Source organism: Spermophilus citellus (assembly GCF_964194105.1).
Source record: "Spermophilus citellus genome assembly, chromosome: 5".
NCBI lineage: Eukaryota > Metazoa > Chordata > Mammalia > Rodentia > Sciuridae > Spermophilus > Spermophilus citellus.
The window spans coordinates 145727722-145755528 of NC_138186.1; the positions used below are offsets into that span (position 1 = coordinate 145727722).

General features: G+C 38.5%; 1 protein-coding gene across 2 annotated transcripts in view; it reads right to left on the reverse strand.

The window, feature by feature from the left end:
• Positions 1-27807, reverse strand: part of MAP7 (microtubule associated protein 7) — a 164175-nt gene that overhangs the window by 62597 nt on the left and 73771 nt on the right. The gene's annotated exons all lie outside the window — the stretch shown is intronic.

Sequence of the window (27807 nt, forward strand, 5' to 3'; positions counted from 1 at the left end):
ATCTTTTTACTTCCTACATTCAATCCACTAGTAGATTCTTTAAACTCTACCTTAAAAAGCATCTGACCACCCACCTTTTGCATCATCTCTTCTCAAATGTCTGCAGTATTCTTTTTGGGTGCCGGGGAAGTCAGGGAGCTGGTACTAGGGATTGAACCCAGGGTTATTTTACCAGTGAGCTGCATCCCTAGCCCTTTTTATTTTATTTTATTTTTTTTTTTTTGAGGGAAGGTCTCTCTAAATTGCTAGGACTGGCCTTGAATTTGCAATCCTCCTGCCTCAGCCTCCTGAGTTGCTAAGGCATGCACCACCTGGCACAGATGCAATATCCTCTTATCAGGTGTATCTGATCCTGCCCTGAACCCCTTCAGTTAAAGATCCCATTTAAAATATGCCATGCTGTTCCTTTGCTCCAAACTCTCCAATATCTCCCAGAATAAAATCCAAGGTCTCTACCTGGCATGAAAGGTACTGTATGGCTTGACCTTTACCTTTAATCACTTTTCCTATTACTCTGCTAGACTTGAATTTGCAGTCTATCTCAAGACTTAGCACATACCCCAAAGGCTCTTCTTCCAGGTAACAACACAAATCTCTCCTTCACTTTCTTTGCATCTCTGCTCAATTGGGATAATAGAGTTCTATTTAAAAACGGCACCCCATCACCCATCTCTCCTCACCTGTAGCCCTTTCCCACTGACATATTACATATTTCTGACTTCCTCACTCAGCTAACAGCAGCACTGGATATATTACCTGGAAAACTAGGATCCAAATTTTTGAAGTTGAAAGTGTATCATAATAATTATGTTTCAGAAAGACTAATGATAAAAATGGATCCCAAGATGTACTTTAAAAATCTACAGGTGAACTATAGAGACCCACTCTTTGCCCTCTAAACAAAGTAAATACTGAATTTTTATGGCTGTATTTCTATTACATATAGTATTTATGGCATGGAAAACCACAGACTAAATCGTATCTTACAAAACTGTTCTAACTGCCAGTTTCAAACAACTTCTTTGTTTCAAATAACAGCTTTCACCACAATGTTGATTACTGGCTTAAGTTTCATATGCTTGAGCTCTTTTACCTTATTTGCAGGGATGAGTAGGTAAAGATTCAGTAGAGAACAGGCAGACAGCAAATCAAAACTTCAACCACAAAAGGCCTCAGCCAGTGGTTTCTAATATGACTTTGCCATGCGTAAGGAAATTTTGCCTGGCAATTTACCCCAGGGAAAGGATCACTCACACTAGTGCTGAGGGAAGGGGACAAACAAGACAAGTATGAGTGGACACTGACCCAGGAGGGGAAGCAGAAGGCCGGACTGCTCTGAAATTCCTTAATGTACGCCCTCAGCCCACTCGCCAAAATCATTTGGTGAGCAGTCACCACGGAGAGGTCTGGAAGCAATGATCGGTTTGTCTTGACCTTCAGTCTCAACTTTAGAAGCACCCCAAAAGACCAAAACAGTATGGTGGAAACCTAGTTGCTTACTGGGATACAGCAAGTTCTCCTCTTATTTTATTTATTCGTTTTTAGTACTAGGGATTAAACTCAGGGGCACTTAACCCACTGAGCGAAATCCCCAGCCTTTTAAAAATATTTTATTTAGAGATAGGCTCTCACTAAGTTGTTTAGGACTTGCTAAATTGCTGAAGCTGGCTTTGAACTCTCAAACCTCCTGCCTCAGCCTCCAGAGAGCCACTAGGATTACAGGCGTGTGCCACTATGTCCAATCTTCCCTTATTTTAAAAGCTAATCTTTCAAACATTCATAAAGAAGTAAAAACTTAAACAGAAGGTAGAGTGCCACAGGGATTTGGAGGGAGTAGATTCTAATTTTGTTTTATCACCACTACCAGTTCACAGAAAGTAAAGCCTTAATTACCCAAGCTGTTCAGAAATATTCTATGTATTATTCTTAGGAAACTTAAAGATAATAGGCACCACTGGTTTAGAATACAGTTAAAATGTTTTCATGTCTGTCATGCCTGGATGAGTTAGACATTATTTCATCTTTATCTGGTGAATGGACTCTCTAGTTCCCCAAGTCCTGACAATAAACATCAACACTAACTGAATATCATACAACAATTGGACCATGAAGGACATGAGCAAGACCCCAAAACATGTTCCATATGAGTCACTTTTCTGAATAAGCCATGATAAAAAGCTTTCCTTTGACTGTAATTTGCTTTATTATGCTGCAATTCATGTCAAAAAGTAATTTAATTAAACTGGAGGCTTGGTTACTTGAATCTGTCTATCTCTGACTTTCATTGCATGAACTCTAGTTGTGCATAGAGATCTACCTGCATTCTTCATTACCATCTGGAAGTCGGGAATTCATTTCTATCCAGGAGACCCTTGGAGTCACACTCATCACAAAACAAATTTAAAATCCATCTGAAAAAATGTCTATGTTCATGTAAAACTGACATGTTAAATGTAGTAAAATACAAAAAAGTTTTAAAGATTCTCAACTTGTTTAGCTCAAGATTACATAGTACTAGTTTCTAATCATTCAGTTGGACACTGTGTCATGGTAAGAGCCCAAGACACAGGGAAACCTGGGTTCAGATCTTGCACCCTGGTTCTTACTTGATGAGTGACCAGAAAGTCTCTTCCCCCAACTTCCATGCTCTTCCAGAGTCCTGGGCATTCCACGCTCAATCGGTGCCCGTTGGCTGTTAATAAGGCTCTGTCCCTTGTGAACTGTGAATCCTCAGTACGTCACTAAATAAAGTAAGTCTTAATTTCCCTATCTGTAAAAGGGGAAACCAGTTTTTGAGTTCTGGAAATGAAATGAGATAATGTACAGAAGGGCAGCGCACCGTCTGGCCTACAGCAAGGTTCAGTAAAGCATAGAGAGTATCTTTGGCTCTTCCCTACTCCCTACACACGTAGGAAACTGGGTTTCTATTTCATCAGAGCTTTGTGGGAAAGCAAATCTAGGGTAACTTGGGGAGCAAGTGACCAACGTAGGATGAAGGTCTGGATGAGGCACTGGTTTCAGCTCAGCTACCACAAGAGGAGGAATGACTGTATCCCCTGGGGCCTCAGGTATGATTATTTTAGGGCTTGCCCTGGCTCAGGAAGGGGTAATAAGCACTCTTTCTGCAGTTTGGAGAGAAGATTGTTTTCTACGATGCAATGTCCTTTACTAAAAGTAAAACAAAAATGAGCCTTAAAGAAAAGGAAAAACCCTCAAACATGATGACAGGAAAATAAAATCTCCACAGAGTAATTTTTAAAGACAAAGTACAAAAAACTTCACTACTGAAGAACACAATGAATACAGGAATTTATTCGTTTTCAGATTCCCAAAATTAAAAAATTTGGAAATCTTAGGTAATTAGCAGATAGGACTAGCAGACAGCTATATCTATCACGTTTAGATTTAAAAACACTACTTCATGTAATTTGGGTGACTTTCCAATATTATTTAAATCTCTTCTTTCATTTAAAAAAAAAAAAGAAAACTATTTGAGCCGCATACTATTGTGTTCAGTAAGTCTTTGCTAGCCTTATGAAATCTTTATTGATCTTCCTCCTCGCTTGAAAGCTTTATTCCATTAGTGACACATCTGAGGTTGTGGGAATAAAGACAAGAGGAAGGATCCAGACGGGCGCCCTTGTGGTCTGGGACTCTGTCTCTCTGATGCACTCTATTAAAAAAAAAAAAAAAAAAAAACAAAAAAAAAACAGAGAGGCAGCAGGCACTGGGAGCGTCGTCTAGTAAGACTGCTGCATAGCTCCAGTAAATGCCTCTCCTTCCACATCCTCTACAATTTATTACATTCCTTACAATATCTTCCCAAAGATCCTGGAGTTCTCAGGATCTTTATCTTTTATTCCTACTTTTGAACATGTGATCCTATTGAAGAGTCTTCTCTGAACTGCTTCCAATCACTGAGCCAACAAATGATCTATGCCTTTAGTAAAATACCTGCTCTGAGACGTGACTACAGCATAGGACCATCCTGAGCTTATGCTTTACTGACAAGTAAACTTGACACCCATAAGGATAATGTATTTCAGTTACTATTTTTAATAAAACATGAAATGTAGACTGGGAAGCAACAAAAGTTTAGAACTGAATTCCCATATCTGTCTGAGCATTTCTCTGTTGCTCCTTGATTTGGATTTTGTGGACTTAATAGCTTTGTGAAGGCAGCTTTGGGAAGGTAACCTAGAACACTGGATCAGAGGTTGAACCGCATGAAATCACTTTTAGTAGTTAAAAAAAGGTTAAATATTAGCAATTTTGTATATTTAATTTAATAATTTCAGTTTGTACAGAAAAGGTTAACACAACAGGCCTGACATTGCCATCTTTACATTTATATATTCATATATATTCACTTCTTGTATTTATTCACTCAATGTTATTTGAATAAATATCCAATGTTATTTGTGAAATTTGTGCTAGAATAATAAGCAAACAGGTAATTTCATAACTCTTAATGAGTTTTGCTTTATTCCACACAATTGAAAGCTGCTTCTTAGCTAAATTTCTTATAATCAGGCATTGTAGCACATGCCTGTAATCCCAATGACCTGTGTGGCTGAGGCAGGAGAATGATAACTTTGAGGGCAGCCTAGGCCACTTAGTGAGAACTTGTCTCAAAATAAAAAGAACTGGGAGTGTAGCTCAGTTGGTAAAGGGCCCTTGGTTTAGTACCCTCCCCACATAGTCATTATTATCTTTATCATTATTATTTTTATTTTGGTAGGGGATTAAATCCGGGGGCCCTTTATTACTAAGCTACATCTCCAGCCTTTTAAAAATTTTTTTTCATTTTGAGATAGGATCTCGTTAAACTGCCAAGGCTGGCCTAGAATTTGTGATCCTCCTGCTTCAGCCTCTGTGGTCCCTGGGGTTACAGGCGATAGCTTCTCATAACTATTTATAAACTTGTGTAGGCATAATCAGAGCTTATGGGAGTTAGCATCAGACAAACCAGGATTTTATTTCCCATGTTTCCTCAGTTTTCCTCCTGCTCGCATTTATTCTGACCCTACTCAACAGGACACCACTGTTTGGTACTAGAAATTCTACTATAGGCTAGGTAGCAGTATCCGAAATGCTTGGGACCAGAAGCAATTCAGATTTTGGATAGTTTCAGGTTTGGGAACATGTGCATATACATAACAATATTTAGGGATGGTCCTTAAGTCTAAACATAAAATTCATTTGTTTCATATATACAACTTATACATCTAGCCTTGAAGTAATTTTATTTGATATTTTCAGTGTGCCTGCAATTTACACCCTACCACATGAGATCAGGTTTGGAATTTTCTACTTATTTCATTTATGTCAATGCTTAAAAAGTTTAGGATTTTGGAGCATTATGGATTTTTAGACTAAGGATGCCAAACCTGTATTGAATGAATAATGTATCTATCTCCTTCTCTTACATCTGTTCCTTTGTCCTGTAATTCTAGGTAACACTGTGTTTTGGAGCTTGATTCACCTGGTGATCTCTCTTCTCTTTGAATGGTTACCTCCTATCATGAGGCAAAGTACTATCTCTGGGTCAGTCACTTTTAAGTCTGTGTTTATACATATGTTTTTCCAACATAGGTCCAACCTAACCTCTAGGGAATATATGCTGGTGTATCTCTGTTATGGTTTAAAACTCTTTCAAAATCTGAACTGTCTCTACAACATCAGCCAACCCCTGATGCTGGTCTCTTTGCTGCTATCAATGGAACTATCTTTTTTTTCCAACAGACATTTCCAATAACCCACCACAAGCCAGCTACTGGGCTGTGTGCACTGAAAACACAGGAACACAGCATTCACTTTCAAGACGGAGAAGTTAATGTAAAAGCAACAGCCCACCAATCAATTTTTGAAAAATCAGTAAGTCAGTGTGGTTTAATAACCAAATAAATGCTGCCCATAGTGCTTTAGGGACTCTGAGGTGGGAAAAGGTGTGTTGGGGGCACTTTACCTAGTGATAGGAAGCATCACTGTGTAAAGATTTTGAAGACTGGAGAGAATCTGGAAAAGTAAAGAGGAAAGTGGAAAACTCTCTGTGCTGGGGCATGTGTGAGCAAAATTACCAAGGCCAAAAAATATAAGAGGTAATTAGGGAACTAGTCAGAATAGCAGGTTTAGGAAGAAAGGTAGTTGAAAATATGATGAAAGAAGCAGGCTAAGGTCAATGCTTCCCAAAATTGCAAGACTTTGGGATTTATCATGAGGCACTGCATAGCACTGATCAGTTGTCACATGGAAGGAACTTCCAGTTGTGAACTGCTTTAGCTTCAGTGGATTCTGCATAAGTGAACCTAGAAGGCTAACAAGCCTGGCAATGCATTTAAAAAGGTTATCATCTACTGGGCAGCACAGTAGGCCTGTAATCCAACTACTTAGGATGCTGGAGCAGGAGGAGGATAAGTTCCAAGCCAGCCTGGGCAACTGAGGAGGACTCTGTCTCAAAATAAAAATAGAAAGGACTGGGGATGTGGCTCAATGGTAAAGTACCCAGGGTTCAAACCCCAGTACCAAAAAGGAAGGGAGGAAGAGGGAGGAGGGAGGAGGAGGAAGAGGAGGAGGAAGAGGAGGAGGAAGAGGAGGAGGAAGAGGAGGAAAAAGATGAGAAGGAGTGGAAGGAAGAAAATGAGAGGAGGAGACATATCCACTCCATGTCCAAAAAGAGAAAATATTTCATGTTGTTCTAGGATGGTTTTAACATTGTGCAAGGCTCAAAGTTAAATGGCTATATTTACAACTACAAAATATAGAAAGGTCTGCTCAATATCACTGTCCAAATGCAGAGAATATTGCCTGCATTGTGTGGCGAGAAACAGGTAGACAACACAGCCCTGCCGACAGCATCTGAAAGGCCATGAGGAGGCACTTCAGCGGGAAAGGGTTGTAAGCCCAACCTTTGCTGAAGCAATTAATTAAAACTGTTTTGATGATTTGTCCAAGAAACATCCAATTTAGCTGAATATGAGGAAAAGCACATTTCAGAAAAGCACATGTTCTATACATTTTGTGGGAACTGTGGAAAATCACCTACTAAGCCTGTATACTACTGAAAGCAGCTTCTGGATTCACACTACAAACTCCTTCAGACACATTTAGCTAATAGGAATAAACATTACACATTTAAAATTCAATCAAAAAAGGCTTTCATCTAATAAATAAAGGAAAACCTTTCAGCCAGATGGCCACCCATAGAAATGCCGTATTTTCCACCTGTGTTGGTATAAAGCAGATTAAAAGGCAGCCTTTTCATCTCCATTAGATGGCTTCCTCTCCCAGGGCTCATCGTGAGTCACAACTAACTACTATACAAATTATCACTGCCCCACAGCAGGAGAAATGTTTATGACTGAGCCAAGTACAGGGCAAAGTACAAAAAGGGGTGGAAAGTCTAACCATATTAAAGTTTTCCAGTTGTCCTGAGAAATTCCAAATCACAGATTCTAGTTACCCCTCTAAATTTCAACAGCTGAATGCAGAGTGTGTAAAATTAGATCCAATTCAATTAAATGCAATGTGTAATTAGAAGAAACCATTAAAGTAACTTGGAAAAATAATTAAAACTCAATTATACTTTGCTTCTTAATTAAAGTAACCAAATGAAAGAGGTTGTCTTTAACAGGATAACAACTTATTTCAAGAAAACTAAAATGGCCAATGACTGCCTCACTCCCTCAACTACTGGGGATTGAATCCAGGAGCATTCTGCGTCTTAGCTACATCTCCACTCCCACACTTCTGTTTGAAACAGGGTCCTACTAAGTTGCTGAGGCCGGCCTTGAATTTGCCATCCTCCTGCCTCAAGTTTTTTGGGTCATTGTGATTACAGGCAGCAATATGACTGTATTTTACAAAATTATTAGCACTGGCCACAACATAGAAGAGCTTCCATACTTATGTGTAAAACAAAGTGACCAAAGTAGAAATTTCCAGTTCAAAGACACAATTCTAAATAGTGGATTCAGTTTACGATAACCACTTTACAAAGAAATGTGGATGTTATTTTAATCATAAGATCATTAATTGGCTAAGTTTAATCAGTGAAATAAATACACATATGCTCTGCTACAAAATATCAGTAATAAATCCTCTTCTATAGAAAATAGTAAAATATCTTAAATTTCTTATGTACACTTTGCATAATTCAGTAAGAATTAGTGGTACACGGGGATGTGGCCCAGCAGTAGAGTGCTTGCTTAGCATAGACAAAGTTCTGGGTTCGATCCCCAGCACCACCAAAAAATTAAAATAAAAATAGAAGGAAAAACAAAACCTGCAAAACATTCTTGAAAAAATTAGTGGTAAATACTGAAAGGTGAAGTTCATTCCAATTCATTTCAGGTAGCCACTGAACATTTAACTTAAAGGCTTAAAATTATGGGCCAACCATAGTGTCCTATACCACAGTCATTTCTACATTTGTGACCTTATTCTTTTTCTTCCTCATATGGATCACCAGCCTCTATATGTCTTCAACCATTTGCATATGATCTTATTTTCTTTTTTAGAGTGGTTTTAGGTTCACAGCCCAATTGGCCAGAAAGCACAGAAAGTGCATATACCTGGCATGCCTCCATACCCTTAGCCTTCCTGGCTATCATTTGTTAAAACTAATGAACTTATACATCATTATCAATCAAAGTCCTTAGAAGTTTTCACTAGGGTTCATTCTTGGTGGTCTATTTTGCATTAGTTTTTACAAATACATAATGACATGTATCTATTATTATAGTAATATTCAAATCCCATCCACCTACTATTTAGCTCAAGTCTCTCATGACATCTTTTCTAGCTATTCCTATCCTGTCACATTGCCTTCTGACTTTTACTACACTCCAGTCTGCTCCGTATTTGACTTTATTTCCTCATATACTTTTCAGCACCGTATCTCTAAAAGTTCTAAATACTGATAGGTCTCATGCAAGGCAAGACGCCCCCCCCCCAAAAAAAAAGAGTTCTAGAGAAAAAAAAATTGGGGAAATGCTTGATGCCATATTTTTTCCTAGAAATTCTCCCTGCAAGTCTATACAGGGAAGATTCTGTGTCACTGCATGATGATTAACCAATAAACCCCAACGCTCTGATGCTTCCTTTCTGACAGAAACCTGTTTGGTCATGGGACATAGTTCTGACCAACAAATAGAAAATGGAGGTTGGTAGGTGGGGTTTGTGGAACTGCTGACTCAGGTGGCATGAACCTGATGGTTCTTCCCTCTTCTTTTCTTCCTGCCCTGAACAAGGATGTGATACTACTTAAGGGGGAGGATCCATCTGGTAACCAGAAGGTTATCATGAAGCCAAAGGAAAAACAGAGAGGCCTGGTCCTGACACCTTTATCCTGCTGGACAAGTACCAGCCAATTGTTCACTTCTGTCTTGCCTACAGTTAATATAAAAGAAAACTTTTATTTAAATTGTTGTTTGGGGGACTTTGTATCCACAGTTAGGAATAATCCTGGATTGATTCAGAGTTCCCACTGACTACAGAATGAAGTCCAAGCACCTTGGCCTTCCAAATGTCTTCTAAAACGTGGCCCCAGTGCACCCATTTAGCTTTAGCTTTCTCTACTCCCCGGTAAAGAATTCTTTCCTCTCGGTCACTCATCACCAGTTGGGAAAGTAGGCTCCCACCATGCTTGGGAGGTGGTGACATTCAGAAAAATTGGAGCAGGTGGGACAATGTGTGAGGGACTGGGCTAGTACAGGCTATGGAGGAACACATATGAACTAGAAGGCAAAAACAAAGCATGCAAAACTAGGTGCTGGCTTGATAAAAACATTTCCCATGCTGAGTCTTGGACTACAGCCCTTTGTTCAAGGTCTTCACAAGCAGGCTTGAAATACTGTGGGGTTCTCTACATATTCGGCACCTCCTTCATCTGGTTTATCAAGACCCCTTCAGTCTTTATGGTAAAGAAAGAATTAAAACACAAGAATTATGATGAGCAGAGGACATAGGTCCAGAAACACAAAACTATTACATGTAGGAGAAAAACCCAGAATGGAGATAAACTTTTCTCTTTTTCTTTCTTTTTTTTGGCATGGGGTGGGGAGGTACTGGGGATTGAACCCAGAGGGGGGCTCTAACACTGAGTTACATCCCCATACCTTTTTGTTTTTTATTGAAAAAGGGCATAGGTGAGTTGCTAAGGCTGTCCTCAAACTTGCAATCCTCCTGCCTCAGTCTCCCAAGTCACTGGGACTTCAGAAGTTTATTTTATTAATTTTTTTTTAAAGAGCCAGGTGTGTGGCGCATATCTGTAATCCCAGTGACTTGGGAGGCTGAGGAAGGAGGATCCCAAGTTTGAGGACAGTCTGGGCAACTTAGTGAGACTCTCATAAAGTAAAATGAAATAAAATAAAATTTAAAAACCCTCAAATTATAAAGAATATTTTAAATAAAATTAAAAATTAAAAATAAATTAATATAAATAAAATAAAATAAAATAACTGGTTAGTTAGGGATGTAGCTCAGTGGTTCAGTACTTGCCTAGCATATGTGAGGTCCTGATTCAATCCCCAGGACTAAAACAAAACTTTTATTTTAAAAACCCAGCAAGGAATAGAAACTTATACACTCTTTTCGTAGGGAAGAAGGAGAGTGGGGAGGTAGGTGACTTAGGGAGAGTAAATGATCTCGAGGAAAGATGGTCCTCAGGCAGAACTGGTGACCATCTGTGACAGAATTTGTCCAGTAGTCTCATCAAAAGACTGCTGGTCTCCTGCACTGTGATAACCTTGTGGTTGATCTTCCCTAGGTGAAGAAACTCTCTGCAGGCCACCAGGACAGCTGAGTTCCTTTGGGAGGATCTGACCCCAGGTAGATGAGGGAAGTTCGGAGAAAGCTGTCCCCCAGGTGTCTGCTCTCAGTTTAAGTCATTAGTAAACCATGACATTAAACCAGTGACATGTTTTAGGGTAGCATTTCCTGAACTCTTCACCATCAAACCAGATTTTATGCCATCCTACTACAGTTTTGATAAATGTCCTTAGTAAGGCCTTGTGCTAAGGCCCTGTGACTCAGCCTGTAGTGTTGGTGGGAGGTACTGGAACCTCTGTGAGGTGGGACCTAGTAAGACAGAGTTAGGTCACTGAGGGCATGTCCTTCAAGGGGATATTAGGATTCTGGTCCCTTTGTCTTGTTTTTTCACTTCCTGGCTGCCATGAGGTGAGCAGTTTCGTCTGCCAGATCCCAAAGCAATTGGGTCAACTGACCAGAGGGTGAAACCTCATAAAGTATTAGCCAAAATAAACCTTTTCTCTTAGGCATTTTGTCACAGTAACAGAATGTTGAATAACACACATTCATTCTACCTTCAGTTCTATGCTTTGTTGCAAAAACCTAATATAGTATTTTTATTATAGGAATTGATATAAAGCAGGAAATACCGATGAAATAAAATAATTATAGAAATAGTTCAATACTTCTCTCTTTAGATTAATGAAGTTTTCATAATTGTTGAATTTTTCATAATTGCTTCCTTAGCATGTCTAATAGTTTTTGCATTTTTAAAAATTATTATTATTTTACCATTAAGTTTTTGCTATTCCAGCATATAGGTGGCTAGCCTTCCTTCCACACCTTTGCATTATGATTACCTTTAAAATGTCAGGAAAGCCATTAGTTCCTTAAGCTGAAGACCTGTGCATATAACTTCAGAAAGTGTTATAGTCCCCAGGGACTGATTGGCTGGTGATAGTTAAGAACTGTCAATGCAAAAGATACTTTGAGTGGTTCTAAGTTTCAAACTATAACCTTACTAATTTCTTGCCATAAATTTATGAATCAAACAAAGTTTTTTTAAAAAGTGAAACTTAAAATAGTTCTTATAGAACAATCTGTCAAAGCACTTCTATTTAAAGCAATGTTTCTCATTTGAAGCTTTTTAAGAAAATCACCCATGTAGGCTTTAATGCAGTGATGTCTAGGATCCACTGGGACCTGATGATCTGAAATCCCCAAGGATGGTTAGCTGTGTAATTTTAACTGGTTCCCTAGAGGATTCTGATGTACAAAAGAATTAGAACCACAGAATTTAAATCAGGATTCATCTCCCATGTGAGTAAGTGATTTTTTACTGCTTGGTGCAAAAATAAATAAATAAATAACAACAACAACAACAAAAAACAAGCTGTGTATCCTGGCTTAAGAGCAATGAGTGGGCATCAGCCTTGCCCAAGACCAGCAGCCTCTAAACTAGAGTACACATGCTCCTACATGTACCCAAAGGCTTTCCTCAAAAGGATTTCAACCTTTTGGTACTCTGGACTTCTCTGGCAATCAGGGAAAGCCAGGTTGGATTCCTTCTCAGGATACTTTTAGATGCATGAATCAAAACAGCATTTCACAGAAAATATAACTATACTTAAATTGTACTTAAAATGTAAACAAGATATTAAAACGTTTATATTAAATGATAAATTTTTGGGGTATGTTTAATAACTGCTACGATTTCAAAGTAGTGATCAGTTTAGCCCCCCTTGGGATAGGCGAAACAACTGCAGTGCAATAAAAGACACTTGACATCTGCTGGTGCAAACACTACCAGAGCTTCACTGCTCACATTTGTAATTAAAGGAATTGCTCAATTTGCAGGGGGAAGTTAGTGGGAAAAAGATATAATTTTTTCTACATTCAAATTAACAAACCCTAAATTAAGAACTTCTAAGGGAGGCTGTGCAGGGAGGGTTTTTAGGCAGTCCATTTCAGATTCTTTTCAGAACAAAAAACCTTCTACATTTCACTTTACATCTCTTTTCCTCCTTTCAAAAAATAAAGGCACATCTCTCACACATTCTGAATATTACCTGGTTTGTATAAAAACCTCTGAAGTGCCACCAAAGCAAGGGAAGAGGATGCACTTGAGAGGCAGTAGACAGTGCAGGAGCAAGACCTTGTATGCAACTGACCAAGTCCTGCTTTGCCTATCACACTGCATCATTGTCACAGGGTATAGTAATGCACTTATTCTGAATTTAAAAAAAAAAAAAAAAAAACAACTAAAGCCAAACTGTTTGTATTCTTAAATTGTAAGAATTGATTAGGATTTTACATTTTCCCCCAAAATGAATGGTTTAAATTTAGAGCTTCAAAGTTTCGGTGAAGGTACTTAAAAGCATGCACACACCATGCTATTTTCTGAAATTATACCCTTTGAAACTATTTTAAATAAATAACGTTGGATTTCACTTTCTTATTCTGTATTGGAGTACATGGTTTTTACTTTTTTCTAATTTTTTTATTTTGATAAAATACACATAAAATGGTTAAATGATAAATATGTTATGCACACAGTTCAGTCTAGAGGTATTAAATATATTTACAGTGTTCTGCAACCTTCATCTCCTTATATCTCCATAACTTTTCATCTTGTAAAAAACTGAAGGTCTATACCCATTAAGTAATAATGGCCCATTCCCTCACCCTAGAACCCTGCAATCACCATTCTACTTTCTATCCCTATGATTCTGACTTCTCTAAGTGTTAGTCAGCTTCTCTTAACTACAACAAAATACCCGAGATAATTAACTCATAGGGGAAGAGGATTTTTTGTCTAATGACTCTAGAATTTCTAGTCCAGGATCAGGAGGGCTCAGTGTCATGGTTGCAGACAGAGCAAAATTGCTTACATCTTGAGCTAGAAAGCAAGAAGAAGGAAAACTGGGGGTCCCATAGTCCCCTTCAGGGGCTTGCCCCAGTGACCTAAGGACCTCCCACTAGATCCCATCTGCTAAAGATTCTACCATTTCCCAGTTCTACCATCTCCCTTGGTACCCTAGGGACCAAGCCTTCAGCAATGTGGACCTTGAAGAACACTGCTTAGTTCAAATGACTAAGCATCTCACATAAGTGGCATTATATAGCATTTGTTTTTGCTTGTGAATGGATTATTTCATTTTGCATAATGTGCTCATAGTTCATCCATGTTGTAGCATGTCAGAATTTCCTTCCCTTTTAAGACTGAACAATAGTAAATTGTATGTATGTAGTTTTACAAATTCCCTCTAAGGATATGAAAGCAAAAAATAATATGAAAGCCCAACATTTCTATGAGCTTCTTTCATCAGACACACCTGCAGTATTTGTTAAAAATGTAGGTTCCTATGTCCCACCTTAGACCAATAGAATGTGACTCTTTAAGTGTGTGGGGCCTGGGAATTTTTATTTTTAAGCAAGTAGCACAGTTGAATCTCATATACACCAAAGTTTAGAACCACTGCACTATCTGCTACTTTAGGCCCTACTATTTTGTGGGAAAACTATCCAAAAATCAGTAGGACAGAGTTTTGAATCACTTTTTTTTTTTTTGAACTGAATTTATCCTTTGACCGACCCTTTATACAGCCATTTACACACTCAACACAGGCTGTGGATGCTTGTTCAGAATTTGTGTGATAACTGACTAGAATCGATGTCAATAGAAGCTATCTGTTTATGAATCACTTAATTTTCAGTATAATGATTTCTTTAACACGTTTCTTAAAATTCAGTAGCATTTTTCTAAACAAGCCCATCCCAGAACAGAAAAGCAAGTATTCTCTCTTAAAAGAAACCATGGCCCCTACTGCACAATCTCATAACATATTTAAACAACAGCCCTGCTACCTAATACTGCCAGACAGTAGGACTAAATCTCAAGGCATTTGGCATTTTGTAAGCACCTTACTAAGATTTTTTTTTTAATTCCAAGGCTAAAATTTTATTAATCTTACTACAGCTTCAATATGGAGCATTTCATGCATAAGAGTTCAGCAAATGGCTCATTTTAAAATCATTCGTGAGGAAGAAGTGTGGCCCTGCTCCTCTGTGGTAGTGAGGTATGCAGACTTGGGCTCGCCCGCCCTCCCTCCCTTCCTTCCTTCCTCTCCCCCCTCCCTCAGCCCCACCCCCCTCTCTTTCTTTTTTTTCTTTTAAATGAAGAGATAGAGTTCTGCTATGTTGCCCAGGCTGGTCTCAAAGGATCCTCAAGCTTCAGCCGCCTATCTCATCCAGCTTTCAATCCCGTTTTGGTGTTTTAATACTCATTTCTACACTGAATAACACTCAAGGATGAAAAACTACACACACACACACCCCTACTTTTCTGGGTATAAACATCTTCTCCCTTACATAATAAGCAATCTGTTAAGTTGTATATTTTACTTCTATGCAGAGTGACTGGACTGCATTGTGTGTGAAACTGGGGGCCATTCTGATCACTTTGTCATGATGTAACAGCAAGAATCTTGACCAAGGTTTCATCTAAACCATGAGATTCTCTCCCATAATATATGTGGCTGTCTCCTCTGGCGGATGCTGAGGTCATCATTTGAACAGTACATAGAAATCGCTTTCACAGTTAGTACTGGGAGTAATTGTATTTCTTCCAATTAACTGATTTTTTTCTTTTCAGCGAAGCAAGCTGGACATCTGGTAAGGTTCCCCATTTGCAACGACAATTTGAACAACTTTGAAACAGACTGTGGTCCACCCACAGGATGCACCTTTGGAAGGACCTCACTTCCTGTACCATTTTATCTTCCAGCTTTCTTTTATCTTTTTTAAATTTTTCAAATGCTTTTATATACATTATTACATTGCCCTTTACGAGCTCCTCTAAATATTTTTAGAAGAATAACAAATATTTTTTAATTTAAAACTAAAGATTTATGATCCTTTTCTTAGAGATTCTCTTCCTTTTATCCAATGAAGTAGATGCAGGGTAAAAACAATGGTTTAGTATTATTTGAATTAGATTTATGCTTTAAGATGAAACAATAAACTGTAATACTGAAGGCAAAATTGAAATCTTCCAATACTGACCAAATAGGTGTCATGTTTTTGAAAAAAAAATTCCTAAGTAATTGGTGCTTCAAGAAAATCTAAAGACCTGGGCGTGGTGGCACACGCCTGTAATCCCAATGACTTAGGAAGCTGAGGCAAGAGGATCACAGGTTTGAGGGCAGCCATGGCAATTTAGTGAGAGTCCCTGGAGGGCAGGCATTGGCCAAGGGACTACAACAATGGGATCAGAAAACAAACAAACAAAAAAATGAACCTGAATAGATAGTACTACTTAAAAATCTGTGTGGCTTCTGTTAAGTATTTTGTCCTTTATACCAAAAGAAAATTTGAAAAATGGTATAATTAAAACAACATACAATTCCATTTTATTTCCCAGGAGATTTCTTTAATTCACTTTTTAAAATAATAATTTCCCCTTAGATAATTAGATTTTTTTAACATTATAATTCCCTCCATGGAATACTTTTTATCTGATTATAATATTAAGAATCCTTCAGAATAAAATGAGTAGACTAAATATTAAATTATTAAGAGATAATTTGGAGGAAACAATCACTTTTTTGGAAGCGCAGTTATATTTTCCAGGAAGAGAGTATATTAAATAACAACCATGTCTTTTTTGGGGGGGGGGTCCTAAGGACTGATCCCAAGGCTTGGGATATGCCGTGCAAGTGCAAGTGCCCTACCACTGACCAGCACCACCAGCCCAGCTGTCTGTATTTTAAAGATTGCTGCTGATGGAGTTTAGGAGATGCTACCCCAAAATACAACATCAGGAGACCAGAATATGGCACCCAAATATGGCTCTTTGGCATAAAGATTATTTTGAACTGATTATTTTGGGAAACAGTAGATACTAGAGAAGCTCTAAAAATAGAGAAGCTACACTTTCATGAGAGAAACTTATATCCAAAAAGGAAATCTCTGCTTGTAAGGGTGGAGGAAGGGAATGATGACTGCAATTCACTATAGATCCTCCATGGAGAAAGGTCCCTCATCCATAAAGGGACCTCAGTCCCATTTCCCTCTCCTGTCACCTCCCCACATCTTCTTTGTTTCTGCAGATAAGGCATTCAAGTCACCTCTTAAGAGGTCTACTTTCAGTCCTCCCTGGGATCTCCCAGGGGTACAGGAGGTGGATATGTTAATAAACCTGATTTTCCCCTTGTTATCTGGCTTTTCTTGTAGGGGTTCATTCCAACTAAGAACTCAGGAGGGGCAGAGAAAAGTTATGTTTTTTCAACTAATGAGCAACTGAGAACGCAGTGGTAAAAATCCTTTCCATTTTTCTCAAGGGTATAATTTCGAAACATTCTGATGACAGCTACTAGCAGTAAAATCTGTGTAAAACATTCAGCATATTTCAACAAAGCTTAATAATTAATGAACATCCTATGTTATTAATTTATAATAAATCCAAGCTGTTTCAGGGTTTTCAAGTGCATTGCCTAAGATTCTATGGCAGTGGTAATTAGCTAAAGGTGAGAGCCCTTAAATTTCCTGATCTGCATTTGTCATAATGTGCCTTCTGGAAAATCTAGTGAATGTTCAAGAAGTATGTTTAAAAATTCTGGAAGCAGTCAGGCCATCTAATTAATTTAATAATTTGTGAAGAGCTTTTCTTGTCAGAGAATATATGCTTGAATACAGCAATGTCCATAAAGAAGTCAGAAATTTTATAATTATGATTGATTTAGGTATTAGAATTCCCAATAAATTCTGGTGAATTAATCTGATTTTTATCTTTATGTTGATATGGAGGTAATGGGCAGGTAAAATATTTTGACTAAATTTGGTAAAATAATGTGAACTTTTTAAATAAAAAAGTAACTGAGTGTTCACACACTGAGACAATAATTTCAAAGTACTCGGCTTATCTGTTTATCAGTACTACTTACATCAACCACAATTTTAAGAGGGTTTATTGAGAGAAACTGATCTTTCTTTTCTAATGTGTGGGGTGTTTTTAAAGTTATTAAATAACTTTGTAAATAAGTATATGTCTCTTTTGGTTAGATCTAAAATTCTGGGAAATATATACAGAACTGTTACATTTCAATGTTTCATCCCCATATTTACATGTCAGTCTCTAATGTGGTCCCTAGGTCTACCCAGGCATTTAGAGTCCTGAGGCTCTTCCAAACTTACCAGAGGCTGCAAAGATATATCACCAGTAGGGTCTACCCCATTCTAACTTTAAACCACAAGTGCATGGCCTTCCCCCATCCATCAGAATCCATCTTTCTTTTGAGCCATTAAGCTCACAGTCATGAAATGCCAATTTGGATTTATTTATTTATTTGTTTGTTTGCAGTGCTATGGATCAGAACCCAGAGCCTCACATGAGTGCCAGGCAGATGCTCTACTACTGAGCCATACCCCAGCCTGCTAATTTGAATTTAAATGTTCCTGAAAACAACTTCCCATAGATGATCTATCTACCTGTAGCTTAAAAGACCTTTTCTTTGGCTACTTTTCATTCAAAGGACTACTTGCAACTATTTGAGATGTTAAATTTGGGACAGATGCTATGGTTTGGATGGGATTCCTCCACCAAGGGTTCAAGAGATGGAGGCTAGGTCCACAGTGGGGGAATGGGACATATGGTAGGCCCTTTAAGAGGTGGAGCCATGGGAAGTGACTGGGTCACTTTGGGTGTTGCCCTTGTAAGGACCTGATATAGTTCTCCTGAGAACCTGGCAATAGAGGTGTTATTAGAGAGCAAGCCAGGCCCCTTCTCACTCTGGCTTCCTGCCTCACCATGTGATCTCTCTTGGGGGTGCTCCCAACGTGATGACATGCACTATCCTGTAATAGAGCCAGAGGGACCTTCATTAGAGCTAACAAGTTTCTCTCAATGAACCCTTTTAAAATTGTGGTCTCTTATTTGTTGATGTAAGTAGTACTGATAAACAGATTAAGCTGAGTACTTTGAAATTACTGTTTTAGTGTGTGAACATGTCAGTGCCATGCTTTTGGCCCTCCAAAACTGTGGGCTTAACAAGCTTCTTTATTAGTACCTAGCCTGGTGTATTTAGCTGTAGCACTGTGAAAATGGACTAATACAACAGATGTCTACTTAAATTTAAGCTACCCCTTACAGATGACAGCATGTAATCATGAGTACTACTGCAATAAGATTGATCTATAGTTAGAACTATCCTTTTACAGATCCTTGGTCACATGATCTCATATCTTTCATCTAAAGTGTAACCTGAAGCAGAATATTAGACAGGTGCTTCCAAATGTAGCACTGAAATTCTGGAAGTAAGAGAATCAGCAAGCTATAAGCAGTGAAGTATCGCTATTAAAACAGTTACAAAGAATATTAAATAACGATAAAAGGCCAATTCACCAGTAAGATAAAACAGCAATAAATACATATGCATATAATATCTGAATACCTAAATATATATACAGCAAACAGTAACAGACCTGAGGGAGGAATAAAGAGTAAACAACAGGAGATCTGAATGCCCACTTTCAGTAATGGATAGACCACCCAGACAGAAAAATCAACAAGGAAACAGGAGTTAACAACATCATAGACCAAATGAACCTAACAGATAATATAGAACATGCCACCTAATGGTAGCAGAACATGCATTCTTCTCAAGCACACATGGAAGATTCTCTAGGACAGATGACAAAAAAAGTCTCAACAAATTTAAGAGACTGAAATCCTAACAAGCATCTGGTTTGACCACCACAGAATTAAAATAAAAATCAAGAGCAGAACAGATACTGGAAAACCAACAAATATGTGGAATTTAAACAACAAACTCTTAAAGAACTGTCAATGGGTTTGAAGAAGACCAGAATATGCCACCCCAAAATGTGCCTCTTTGGCATATGAATTTTGAGTTAAGGGACAGAATTTGCAGAAAAAGAATGAAGTTTCAAAAGAGCGCACAGGGCTGGGGATATAGCTCAGTTGGTTAGAGTGCTTGCCTTGAATTCACAAATCCCTGGGGTTCAATCCCCAGCATGGCAAAAAAAAAAAAAAAAAAAAAGAGGGCATATTTTCTTGTGGAAAAGAAACTTATATTTATAAAGGAAATCTTCATTTGGAGATATATTTCCCTCCAACTCACTAAGAGGAAGAGGAAGACCCAACTTATATCAATGAGGAAGGACCCAACTCAAATGTGCACGCTAAATCAAACCTTATTAAACAACCCTGGCTTATCATACTTTTCCTGGTCACCTTCCCATAGCCTGTCTTCCTGGCCCAGAATCCCAAAATCCCTATTCCTTTGTTTTAACCTAAAATAGCATTTAAAGGCCCAAGTTCTAACACCCAGATGGGTTACCCACAATCAGGTGCTCCTGTAACCAGAGTTTTAGGAGGTAAGAGACCTGGCTCTGGAAGATCCCAATGGGACAGGTCTGGTAACCTGCCTCAAAAGGCCAATCTGAGAAATAAATGGTGGTGATGGCAGGAAAGTAATTTATTCTTACCATGGGTACCTTGGGGAGAAAAACAACAGTCTAGTCACTGAAAGTCTGTCTCTAAGGGGTCAACAAGGTCTTAGGCTCATGCAGCAAGGGTCTGAGGTCTGAACAGCTGGTGACCTTGGTCAGGCCCAGGCCTGTGGATCACTATCACAGAAGTCAGGTAGGGCCTTGTCCAAGATAAGAAAGCTGTTGGTTCCGGGGGATACTTTCAATTGTTGTCACAAGATGTTTATTCATCAGACCTGTTGTTCCTGGATCCTGTCTTTAGTTATGCATTGGGAATTTGTAGGCCTACATGACCATGCTGTTCCCTCTCCTGTTTACATGTATAATGCACATGTTAATAAACTTTTTTCTCTCTTATTAATTTGTCATTGGTCAGTCTGATTTACAGAAGCCCAATTGGAAAACCTAAAATGAATAAAGGATATTCTCCTCCCCTACAGGTGAAAGCAAAAGTCAATAGGAAAATTAGAGATGAAAACAAAAACAACACACAGCCAAGTGTGACAGTGTATGCCTGCAATCCCAGAGGCTCAGGAAGCTGAAGCAGCTGGATCACAAGTTCAAAGCCAGCTTCAGCAACTTAACAAAGCCTTAAGTAACTCAGCAAGGCCCTGTCTCTAAATAAAATACAAAAAGAGGACTGGGATGTGGCTCAGTGGTTAAGTGCCCCTGGGTTTAATCCCCAGTGCCAAAAACAAAAAACAAAAAATCACTTAATTTACGGAATACAGCAAGAACAGTAGTAAGAGAGAAGTATATAGTGATAAATACTACATTAAAAAATAAAGATTTCGAATAAACAATCTATTTTAAACCTCAAGGAAATAGAAACTAAGAACAAATTAAGTTCAAAGTTGGGGGAAGGAAGTAATAAAGATCGGAGCAGAAACAAACAAAATGGAGAATAGAAAAAGAAAAAAAAACTGAAAGATATGGGGCATGAAGTGCAATTTTGATGAGGAATCAGAAGAGATGACTAGGAATAGGCTGGAACTTCTCAGATTATTTATATCTTTGTAATCAGAGCACTGACAGAAAAATAGACAATAAAGGCTATTCTGATAAGGTTTTATAGGGAAATTAATGAGGTATTGGAAACCATAATCAAGGACATCCTCTGTACAACCATGCCCTAGGGCCTTACAGAAGACAGAACCTAAGAGCAATGAACCAGGATATCTGGCAGGAGAAATGCCTGCGCAGCACAGTATTCAGGTTACTACTCAACTACTTTTAACTGTATAGAGTGAGATGGAAGAACAAAGAAGTGACTTATCACTAAGAATTTATCATTAAAGGAGAAGCAAAGCAGAAACACTTGGAAAACCCAGCCTGGCCATATAAGTCAAAGGCCTGTTTGGGAGAGAATATCAAGGGTGTGGCCAAGAAAAAGAGACTCTGGAGGCTAGAAAGGAGCCAGGTGCCATTCATCAAAACAACGGACGAGGAGACAGAACTTGACTTAGTGGTATAGCACATGTCCAGCATGCTTGAGACCCTGTGTTCCATCCCCAGCACACATATAAGGAAGGAAAGACCACCCCCTTGTCCATTGAGAGTTTATAGAAATCTTCCAGGCTGCCTGTCACAATTTCAGAACGAGGAGGCCTCCAAGGCTCCCTGCCGGCTAGGTGCCTTAAGTGTAGGTCTGCTGTTCAAATGGGCCCAGGTGAGACTCAGCCTACCACTGCAGAGGGGGCAAGCTGCAACCTTGGCAGTATCCATGTGGTGCTTCCTGTGATCCTGCAGAGTGCAAGACCTGTGGAGGCATAGATCCTTCCACTGAGATTTCAATAGATATTGAAGATACATTGGTGGCCCAGGAAGGGACTTGTAACAGAGATGAAGTCACTGCCAAGAGTTCCTACAGCAGGATATAAATGCTATCATACACAATGATAGAAGTCCCTCAGGATCTATGAGCAATTGGCTCTAGAACCCCCTTAGACACCAAAATCCACAGATGTTTAAGTTCTTCATATGAAATGGCTTCATTTTTGCATCTAATTTAAGTAACACTTCCATATACTTTAAGTCATCTTTAGATGACTTACATTACCTAATACAATGTAAATGCTATTTAAGTAACTGTTTCACTATATTGATTAGGGAATAATGAGAAGAAAAAACTCTCTGTATATGTTCAGTACAAAAAAAAAATTAATGGTTCATGGTGATTGAATCCAGGTGTGCTCTACCATCCCCAACCCCCCCCCCTTTTATTTTCTTCAATCTTTATTTTGAGACAGAGTCTCACTAAGTTGCCTAGGCTGTCATTGAACTTGCGATCCTCCTGCCTCAGAATCCCAAGTCACTGGGATTACAGGCATGCATCAACACACTCAGCTCAGATATAGGTTGGCTGAATTCTCAGATGTGAAACCTTGCAAATATGAAGGGCCAACTATATACGAAAAGATGCTCAATACCACTAGTCACTGGGAAGTACAATTAAAACTACCATGAGATATGACCTCATAGCCACAGGATGACTTGTCAAAAGAAGAAGAGATGAGCATTGGCAAAGAAAAATGTGGAGAAACTGGGACCCTTGAACACTATTAGTGCAAATGTAAAATAGTGCAGTTGTCACAGAAAACAGTAGGGAAGCTCCTAAAAATTTTTAAAAAACAGAACTACTAGAAATAGAATTATGATCCAGCACTACTATGTTGGGGATATTTGTCCAAAAGAACTGAAAATAGGAACTCCCACAGTCACTGAAGTATAACTCAAAACACCAAGATGTGATACAACTTAAGTGTCCATTTATGGATGGATGATGTTTTAGTCAGTTTTTTGTTGCTGTGACAAAAATCTGAGAAAACCAATTTGGAAAAGATTTATTTTGGCTCATGATTTCAGAGATTTCAGCCCATGGTTATTTGTGGCTTGTTGACTATGGGCCCATGGTGAGGCAGAACATCATGGCAGTGATGGCATGGTGGAGCAAAGCTGCCTACTTCATAGCAGCCAGGAAACAAAGAGCACAAGGAAGGGGCTGGACATGACAAACCTTCCAGGGCATTCCAGTGACTTGCTCCCTCTAACTAGGCCCAGCTCCTACAGTTTCCACTACCTTCCAACAGTCTACTCAATTATGAGCACATTAGAGATTAATCCATTGATGAGATGAGAGCCTTCAGGATCTAACCACTTTCCAAAATGCTCACCTCTGAACGATGCTGCATTGGAGACTGGGCTTTCAACATAGGAGCCTTTGGGACACATTTCAGATCCAAACTACAACAGATAGATAAAGAAAAGGTAGCATGCCAGGTGCAGTGGCGTTCATCTGCAATCCCAGCAACCCAGAAGGATGAGGCAATTTAGCAAGGCTGTCTCAAAAGGGTACGATGGTGCTGAGAATGTGGCTTAATGATTATGCACCCCTGGTACAATCCAAAAATAAAATAAAATAAAATAAATGCTTCAGGTCTGCTGCACAATAAATTTAATAATTCATGAAGAACATAGCCCTTCTCTAGATCCAAAGAGAATGTTTCACTTCCATTTCAAATTTTCTAAGGGGAATGCAACTGCTAGGTTCCTATAACTGGATTTCAATCAGGTGCTACTGATTACAGAGAGCATAATTTATACACAAAGCCTAAAACTCTATACAAAGTTGATTTAACTGCTGGGCATGGTACTACAGACTGTAATCCCAGAAACTTTGGAGGCAAGTTTGAGGCCAGTCTCAGCAATTTAGTGAGACCCTATTTCAAAATAAAAAATGAAAAGGGATATGGCATATAGCTCAATGATCCAGTGCCCTGGATTTAATAACCAGTATGGCAAATAAATATATAAATAATAAATAAACACAAAACCAAAGTTGACATAAATAAGAGCTATGCACAAGAGCCCCATTTCAACACTCATTGCATATCTTTAAAGAGTTAAAATACACAATGTTTATGAATCTACTTAAGAATATATAAAAAAAAATTTAAGAAAACCCAAAACTCCATATTTGATCACCAAAAGACTCTCATGTATAGATAGATACAATTTGTATATATAAATAGCTTTTGCTTAGTTCTTGGTGATTTTACTTAATTTAAATCCAAGTAAAATTTCTCATGATACATTTTTGTTAATTTTTATCTTGACCATGACCAAAATATATTGAAATGTTTACAAAGTTAAGTTGTGTTTTTTTAATTATCAGTAAAATAAACTTTTATACTCAAAGAAAGACTTCTTTTTTTGTGGGAGGACAGTGCTAGGGATTGAACTCAGGGTTTCCCACAATCTAATGGGGAGCTCTACCACTGAGCTGTGCCCCTCCCCCACAAGTCTTAAAATGTTAGTCTTTGACTCAGTGCTTTGTAAATGTTGTTACAGAAAGACATGAAAACTTTGCATTGTTAATATTAGATCAAGTAAGTGGAAAGCTTAAATATTAACTTTTACCTTCTTGGCCCTTCAAAACATGATACTTGCTTTTTAGATGATGTTATTTTGTCCTGTCTCTGATAAGATACTTTGCATTACCCAACAGATTATAATACAGAACTGGTTTTACAGCATTATCTGTTAAAATACAATAGGCCTTGAAGGAAAGTAACTTCTAATTAAAAACACTGACGCCTTTCAGAAGTGTATTTGAAAATTATACTAAATATGTGTATGTTTATGCATATATTGACTTAGGTGTATATGGTGCTAGGGTTAGAACCCAGTGCCTCATACAAGATAGGTAAGTGCTCTGCCACTGAGCTATGTCGACGGCCCTTTTTATGTCTTTAACTTTGAGATAGGCTCTCAGGAAGTCACCCAGTCTGGCTTTGAACTTGCCATCCTCCAATCCTCCTGCCCCAGCCTCCTGAGTAGCTGGGATTATAGGTGCATACCACTTACCCAACTTGAAAATTTCATGCACATTTTTTTATAAATTATTTTTAAATTTTTCTTTTAGTTGTAGATGGACACAATACCATTTCTTTATTTATTTTTATGTGGTGCTGAGGATTGAATCCAGTGCCTCACATGTGCAAGGAAAGGCTCTACCACTGAGCTACTACCCCAGCTGAAAATTGTATTTTGAAGTAAGCTATAGATCATCACATCTAACTATAACTCTTATGGAATTACTTATACTCTTTTAGGGTTCTAGTCTCCTCTCTAATCAGTACTGGAGTTTTTAGATTACAGTAAACAAATGACTTTGGGGATTAAAAACGCATAAAAGATGGTATTTATGCTAAATAGTCATATACTGGTCATTCACATCTGTATTTTTACCCAAGTCCTGGGGATGAAGCTCATGGCCTCATGTGTGCCAGGAGAGTGCTCTACCACTGAGCTGTGTCCCCAGAGTGCCTCTGTTCTTATATATTAAAGATCCTAATCTAAGTTTTAAAAAATCATTCAGCTCATGGCTCAATTAAATTTTATTTATTCATATTACCTTCAGGTTTTGATAAAAAAATTATATTGTCAAGATGACATACAAATGTTGGCAATTTGGTATTAAACTACAGGTCGGAGAACATTCACTAAACAGTGACTCAGCAAAGTGCTATGAAAGAGGACTGGTGGCTTCTACTATGTGATTTGCACCTTAGACTTTAGGTTCTAACTCTCAGACCTTAAACATCATTAGGCTGTTTGACAATATGTTTTACTATCTTCATACCCTTCTTTTAAGTCTCCCCCTTTTCTGGTTCTGTATCTCATTTCTACAATGAAGCAGATTTTGATCTTTAAGCTCTTTGGCTATTCAGAAGACCCATGAGCAACACGCCAATTCCTAAATGAGAATTTCAACTCCTATCCTTCATACGGTGCTCAGTCCTTCTTCCCTAGGAATATCTCTGGGATCTGTTATGTAAGTTCAACTCCCTTTCACCAGAGGTAGTTTGAAATCTTGGGAGGTTTAGATGATTGAATGATGGCATCTGAAAACTTTGATTTTATTGATGTTTGCTTCAAAGACCACCATCTAATGTACACACCATTAGGCTCAGTAAAGTACAGGGTGCAGTGGCATATGCCTGTAATGTCATTGGCTCAGGAGGCTGAGATAGGAGGATTACAAGTTCAAAGCCAACCTCAGCAACTTAGTGAGGCCCTAAGCAACTCAAGTGAGATCCTGTTTCTAAATAAAATACCAAATTGGCTGTGGCTGTGGCTCAGTGGTTAAACACCCCTAGGTTCAATCCTTGGTACCAAAAAAAATAAAATAAAAAAAGAGTAAGTTATAGAAAATCATTGAGAAAATTTCCACCAGATTTTCAGAGTAATAGTGGACAATTAATATACTTAACTGAAAAAGCATATCACATACCTAATGGTAAATAATCATAAATACAATTACCACCTGTTGAATACCTACTATGCAACAGACGGTACTAGATGCCCTAAACCCCCTGTGTCAATTTATTCCCGATAGCTAGACTGCATGCTAGGGAATACTCTCCTCACTGAGCAGAAATGGAAACGAAGGCTCACAGAAGTAATCTGTCCAATGTAAATGGCTAAATTGTGAATAAAATTCATACCAGTTTGACTTAAAATCTATTAACAACCATGGTACAGTGTTTTCCAAATAAATAAATGGCAGGAATTATTGTGCTATTTCACAGAGGGGTCTGTGGCTCAGAGAGGTTAAGAGGGCTTGCCTGTGGAAATCTAGCCTTCAGACTTTCAAGCATAATCTCTGTCTCTTGACCAAAGTGAAGACTCAAGTTTCAGAAAGGCTCGTATTTTGTGAGTGCTTCTTTAACATGACTTTTAGTTTCTAAAACATATGCCAACATAAAGTTTCTGGTAAAGGAACTTGAGTTTGCCAGCAAGGTGACCTTCACTGTAGGGAAGAGGCTGCCCCTCTTGAAGGACTCTGAGGAGGAAGGTGAAGGATATTAATCAGCCCACCACCTGGCTTGTTCGCCTTCTCAGGCCCTGGATCCAACCCAGAGCCTTGTGCTCACAAAGCAAGCACTCTACTACTGAGCCACACCTCCAGCCTACCACCTGGCATTTTATTGCAAAATTATCTTTCTAGAGTACTTAGTTCAGCTGTTTGTCATGTAGGAAGTAAATTTTTTTGTTTTTTTTTTTTCTCCTTGAAACATTGCTGTCCTGTAGATATCAAGATATTAACATTTCTAAAAGTCAGAAAATAACAGTAGAGGTTTGTTAGCTACAGAAATAATTAGCATATTCTCCTGCAGTGAGGCTCTTAATTTTATATAAAACTGCAACTGGTGTTGTCATTTGTTGGGTTTTATAAAAGGTTTAGGTATGGCTTCTCCTACTTCTCTGCCCTACTTTAGTCTAGGGATGGGCTCATAAATTTGATAAACTACTGGCTTTTCTGGCATTACCTCCCATTCTAGGTACTTCTTGTACAACAGTGCACAAAACAGACAAAATCCCCCAGCCTTGCATACATTTAATGGACTGCACACATTAAAGCTGTGGGAAAGGGTAGTGCTATGGAGAGCCAAATCATTAGAGGACAGTTGTCCCCAACCCCCTCTTACTCAGTACAGCTCAATGGTGAGAACAGATTCTGCTCCCACGACTGTGTGGACTTGG